Source organism: Thalassophryne amazonica, chromosome 12 (genome assembly GCF_902500255.1).
Source record: "Thalassophryne amazonica chromosome 12, fThaAma1.1, whole genome shotgun sequence".
NCBI lineage: Eukaryota > Metazoa > Chordata > Actinopteri > Batrachoidiformes > Batrachoididae > Thalassophryne > Thalassophryne amazonica.
The window spans coordinates 85,077,389-85,083,657 of record NC_047114.1 but is presented as its reverse complement, the minus strand read 5'-3'; the positions used below and the strand labels follow the sequence as shown (position 1 = coordinate 85,083,657).

Here is a 6,269-nt window from a genome sequence, read left to right as displayed (position 1 = left end):
CGGACATTTTTGGTTGTTTATCACTGCACTCATTATGATTATTAACTTCTGTTATCTTTTGAACCGTGCTCTGCTTATTTCGTGCTGGGTCCTGTCAACGTTGGGTCGTGCTCCGACCGCGTCCGAAACATAACAGTAGTCTCTGGCCATTTAACAATGGACCAGCTGAAGCAGAGACGGTGTTTTTTGCCGGGAAAGGCTGCAGCAGATGTTGGAGTTGATCCGGGAATCAGTTGCGGTGCTCCCCACCCGGGTTGTGCGCGTGGTGCGCGCATGGCGGAGTTCACAGCTTGGGTCACGTCACACCCCGCTGTTACAGCGTAGCCCCGTCACCTCCCGTGCAGCTGGCTCCGACGCCGTTGTAGCAGCCCCGGTGGTATTCAGTTTGCACTTTAAGCTGTTTGTTATAACCTGCTGTCCGTTTACAGCAGTGTGAATGGGTTTTTACTCTGTACCACGGGGATTTTCTTATTTGGCACTTTGGCTCCCTCTGTTGGTGACAGAGTCAATTACCAGTTCAGGTTCAAAGGATGGAAAACACAATGTTTTCCATTCTTGTAGGCCATGTTAGTTTTTTTTATTGGTCTATTATCTGTTTCTTGTTTTAGTATGAGGTGTTTTATCAGGGTTAATTTGTTGTTTTTGTGGGTTTATAAAGCACTGTCTGTGGTCCTGGTGGAGTTGAAAATGCAGGCTGTCTGGAGCATAGTTTGACCCAGGTGACTTTATGTTTGTCTGTGGTCTTTCTTTTTGTATTTCTTTTGGTTTCACCTCCCAGGGTTTGATGGGACGGTCCTCTGGGGGGTGATGGGGGGGGGGGGGTAATTGGGTTGTTTTTTTTCTTTTTCTCTTTTTTTTTGTTTTTGTTGTTCCCTCTCTTCTCCTCTGGCTCCGGCTGTTTTGAGCCGACGTTGTCGGTGTTGCTGGGAGTGATGCAGTTGGGTTATGCTGGGTGTTTCCAGATAACCTCTGCACCTGGGAGGGGGGGTTTGGGGGCACTCTTTTTTTTTTGTTACTTCCCTGTCTTCTCCTCCGGACCCCAGCCGTTTGAGCCGTACGTTGTCGCGTTGCTGGGGTGGTGCAGTTCGGTTATGCTGGTGTTTCCCAGGTAACCTCTGCACCCGGGAGGGGGGAGGGGGGTTTGGGGTATTGTTTTTTTTTAATTCCCTTTACAACCTCCAGCCTTGGCGCGCCTCTGTGCCGTTTGCCATTGGCGTTGCTGGGGTGGTGCAGTTCGGTTATGCTGGGCATTTCCCAGGTAACCTCTGCACCCGGGAGGGGGGGGGGTTTGGGGTATTATTTTTTTTAATTCCCTTTACAACCTCCAGCCTTGGCACGCCTCTGTGCCATTTGCCATTGGCGTTGCTGGGGTGGTGCAGTTCGGTTATGCTGGGCGTTTCCCAGGTAACCTCTGCACCCGGATGGGGGGGGGTTAGCGGTGTTTTTTGGTTAATTCCCTGTTCCACCTCCGGCTTCAGCGCGCCTTTGAGCCATACGCCATCGGCGTAGCTGAGGTTTGGGGCAGTGGAATATACCCGCAGCTGGTGGCTGGTTTAAAAGTCAGAGGGGTGGCGCAGTTTTGTGCCGTACGCCATTACCGCTGTTCCACTCCTCCTGGTTGACTTTTGGGGTATAGTCATTGTTGGAGACACTGGACGTACTTCCAGTTTCCCCTGCCCTGAGGGGGTGGGGTTGGGGTTGTTGTTTTGTTTGTTTGTATGTTTTTTCCCCCTGTTTCCGCCCTCAGGGTGTGACTGTGGTGTCCTCTGGGGGGGAAATGACTGTGGGACCATCTAGCCGTAGATGGCCGGGGCTCGGTCTGTTAGTCATGGGGGGGGTATCTCCTGGGGTTTGATGGAACGGTCCTCTGGGAGGCGCTGGGAGCCCCCATGGGTGACTTTGGATCCCAGAGGGACCTCGGCTGTGGTTATTACTCCTGGAGCTAGCGGGATGTCCTCTGGGGGGTGTTGGTTCCTACATGTCGTCCGGGGGAGGGGGGGGTTAGATTTTTTTTTTGCAAGCTTATGTTTGGGTTGTGTTTTGTGTTTTCTTTTCTCCTCTTCCTGGGGTTTGATGGGACGGTCCTCTGGGGAGGGGGGGGGTTGGTATGGTTGTTTTTTTTCCCCCCCAGTTTGCACCCCTGGGGTTTGGTTGTGGTGTTCCCTGGGGGGGTTATTGGGGTATTTCTTTTTGTTTTATGACTAAGTAGACTCTAAAACATAGTCAAAAGATGGCTGAATGCACAGGTTCAAGAACTCCTGGCCAAAATTGAGCAAAGTGAATGACAGAAGCAAGCGTTGACAGAAACGAATGCAAAGATGCAGTCAGAGGTGGAGACTCTAACAGGTCTGCTAACTGAAGCAGAAGGCAAGACCATCAAATTCAACAAAAGATATCTCTGCACTGGAGTCTCAGTTGCAGGATACTCAGGAGCTGCTCCAAGAGGAAATCCATGGGACACCTTCCTTCTCCATCCGCCTAGGGCAGATGGAGGATGAGGGGAATATTTTGCGGGAGATGCTAAATGAAGAGGAAGAGAGCAAGAAGACTGTGGAGAAGCTCTCTAGACTCAGCTGGCTGAAAGAAAGACAAAGGCAGGATAGGACACCTTGTCAGTAGAGGGGGCTGAAGAGGGCCTCAAGTGAGTCCAATGGGAGTTTGGACGGTGTTCAGAGGCAGCTGGAGTAGAAACGTTCAGCCTATGGACAAACTGGATAAGACAGAAATCCGTTTGCAGCAAGAGTCGGATGACCTCATGGTGGACCAGGACCACCTTCGGCAGATCGTCTCCAATCTGAAGAGGAAGCAAAGGAAGTTTGACCAGATGCGGGCCAAAGAGAAATGCATTGCTACTCGATATGCAGAGGAGCATTATCATGCCTAAGCGGAGGCCAGGGAGAAGGAGACAAAAGTCTTGACCCTGGCAGGGGAGTTGAAGTCTCTTATAGACCTGAAAGGTGAACTTGACCGGTTTAACAAAGTGCTCAAGACTGAGATGGATGACTTTGGAAAGAGCTCACAATTTGGAGAGGTCCAAGCGTGCCATGGAGCAGCAACTGGAGGAGATGAAGATTCAGCTGGCGGAGCTGGAGGATGAATGCAGGCAATGTTCCCAGGCCCACTCTGCCAAGAAGACATGGGAGCTGGATCTGGGAGGACTTGAAGGCCTTCTTGAAGATGCTAATGAAAATCGCAATAATGTCTTATAGCAGCTGAAGAAACTGCAGGCCCGACTGAAAGATCAGATAAGAGGACTGGAAGAGCTGCAAATGTCCAGGGATGAAGCACTTAATGATGCTAGAGACAGTGATAAGAAGCTTAAAGCCATGGAGGGAGACATGCTACACACCCAGGAGGAGCAGTCTACTGCAGACAGGCTCAGGGTGAGAAAAGATAAGCTCCAAGATGGGATTGATAGTCTCAACACGAAGTTCCCTGTTGGCAGAGGAGAGGAGGCGGCTGGAAGCTTGCATTATCCAGCTGAAGGAAGAACTAGAGAAGCTCAACATTGAGATGATCAATGACCACATGAAGAGATTAACATTGTAGGTTGAGCAGCTGACGACGGAGTTGTCTTCAGAGCGCAGTAACGCTCGGCTCTTGGAGACAGGCTTTCCCAGCTTGATCGTCAGCACACGGAGCTGAGACTGAAGCTGCAGGAGGTGTTTTTTTTGCTCCCAGCCAACATTCCAGCTATGGTCCCTGGAGGGGGGTGTTTTTTCTGGCCCAGGTTCGTGTGGTCGCCAGGAGGCTTCCCGTGAGGGTGGGGTACTGTTGTGTGCTGGGGTGTTTGGCTGGCTTGGTTTTTGTTTTTCTGTTTCTCCCACCAGGTGGTATGCATTCAGGACTGAGTGGCTGAGTATTAGGACCTCACCCTGAACACCTGAGGCTTGTTTTCACGTGAAGGTCATCAGGGCTCACAGCTGTGGTGTATTCTGTCTTGATCAGAGATTGCTGCACTTAAACCTTGAATGCACAGTGTGTGATTGCCAGAGACTCGACCTTGTGAGCAGACGTGTGAGATCGACGTCAGGAGAACAATCTCACCATTACGGACGCAGAGACCACTCCAGGTTTGACGCCACAGTCTGTGAAGGAGGATTGGGTGAGGTCTCATGCTCTTCAGCACACTTCCTGAGGTAATTTGGTTTTGGTGACTTTTATGAAGTAATGACAGTGGATTTGGTGTCCCTCACACCTTGTTGTATTGAGCTGTCACGTTATGCTAATTGTCTAATCAGCTTCTGCTGCAGTGGAGATTTGAACTGAGTTGTTCCGTGCCTGCAGGGTGAGAAGCTGATATATATTTAAGCCAGGAAGTGTTTGCTGATTGTGTGCACCTTTTGAGCTGTGTCTCTCTGGGTGGAGAGTGTTGGACTCACCTCATGTTTTCTTTCTTCACAGACTCGGTTTGTCGCGGCCACCTGGGGGGTGTCGGCGGGGTCCCTGGGTCCGAACTGCTGTGGCTCCGGACCGTTTGCGCTGCTAGGAGCGCGCCGTGTTTTCACCTCACCAGACCGCGGACATTTTTGGTTGTTTATCACTGCACTCATTATGATTATTAAATTCTGTTATCTTTTGAACCGTGCTCTGCTTATTTCGTGCTGGGTCCTGTCAAACGCTGGGTCGGTGCTCCGACCGCGTCCGACACATAACAGGTTGAACCCAAACCTAGGACCTTCTAACTGTGGGCCAACAGCCCTCATCACTAAGCCATCATGCTCACTCCAGATATAGTCAAATAAACTCTATCGTGAAAGCAACTATGTCATAGTATAAATGACTCTTATTAGAGTTGAACTATTTGATTTAACACTATGGTAGAGTTTACTTAATTCTGTTTGGACTGAGATCTAATCTAGCCTTGGCAGAGTATTTTATTCTGCAAAGCTTACTGTCTAAGTTGTCTAGAAACACTCTATACACCCTCCTATTGAGAACTGTATGTCAGATTTGTTGGGCTGAATCTGTTCAGGTGAAATTGCCATCGAGTTTCATCACTTCAGTAAAGGACAACTTCCTGGACTTGGCTATAAGAAGTGTATCTGTATGCAGTGAAAGGGTGATTCAGTGACATTGATCCTGGGTCCTCATCCTTTCGGATCAGGAGATGCTTGGCAAGAGCTTATGGAGTCATGTGGATGTTGGATAGGGGTGTTTGGGGATGGTGATTTCCTTGCATGAGAGCTTTAGAATCCTGGTGCAATCTTCTTACTGTATTGTTGTAACAACTCAACCCTAACCAATGACCTTAAGGTGAGGACATGATGAGTCTCTTTGGAGGACTCCTGGGTACCACTAGAAGAACATTATGATTTAGGGAGACTCAGAAAAAGAGTATCATTTGCATTGTGAGGCAGCATAATCTGCCTCAGTGGTGAGGACCCCAACAGCTGGAGAAGGCCAAAGGGATGCCTCCATTCCACCTGGCTGCAGCGGATAGATGGTTGCTTTCCAGTGGTTGGGATGGGTTGACCTGAATTAACTTTCTGGCTGACTAGTTTAGTGTTAATGGTGATAGAAGAAGACGCTGAAGCAAGTCTTACAGTATCAGACTTCAGGCCCACTGATTCTGGTGCTAATCCCTGGATACCGCAGTGTGAAGAATATGACAGTGTACAACTCCCCCTCAAGGAGATGCCAGTCCATCGCAGGTTACTTCCCCAGCCAAGGCTAGTACCCATTTACAGCTTGGTTGACTGGGACAATGGAGATGATGTGTCTTGTCCAAGATTATAGCGGGGAATCAAACATAGGGGCTAGATATTGGTGGACCTATTTCTAATCCACTGAGATATGTAGCTGTTGTCCACCATTAAGCTAAAATGACGCCAAACGCATGGCTGCCATCCACAGTGATAAAAGGGATGACTTTTAGAGATGGTGTAACCACATGTTACATCTCTTAAAAAATGAAAACAACATTGAAAAAGACAAGAATAGCTAAAGGAATTATTTCTGAGATACCAGCAGAAAGGTGTAGGACATTGTTCCTTCACTATACGAGTATTCCGGTTGACTCTGAAGCTATGTATTGTTCAATAAATTTGCGCTTACGATGGCATTTTTAGGGGGCGGCAGAAAGCGGAGGTCGACTGGTGCAGGGGGAGCAGTCTGACAGAATGATGATTCTCAGCCTCTTAGTGCTTAGCAAATAGAGACAGCAAAGGCAGGCTTAAGAAGGGAGATATGGAAGGAAGAGAGGAGAGAGAAATGCAATGAGACGTGTTCATCCAAATTAGGAATTTAAAAATATAAAAATACTGAGT

At 48.8% G+C, this 6,269-nt stretch overlaps 1 pseudogene; it reads left to right on the top strand.

Annotated features, from left to right (window-relative positions):
- Window positions 1-2,318: 2,318 nt before the first annotated feature.
- Window positions 2,319-3,761, top strand: LOC117521699 (annotated as a pseudogene).
- Window positions 3,762-6,269: the final 2,508 nt, after the last annotated feature.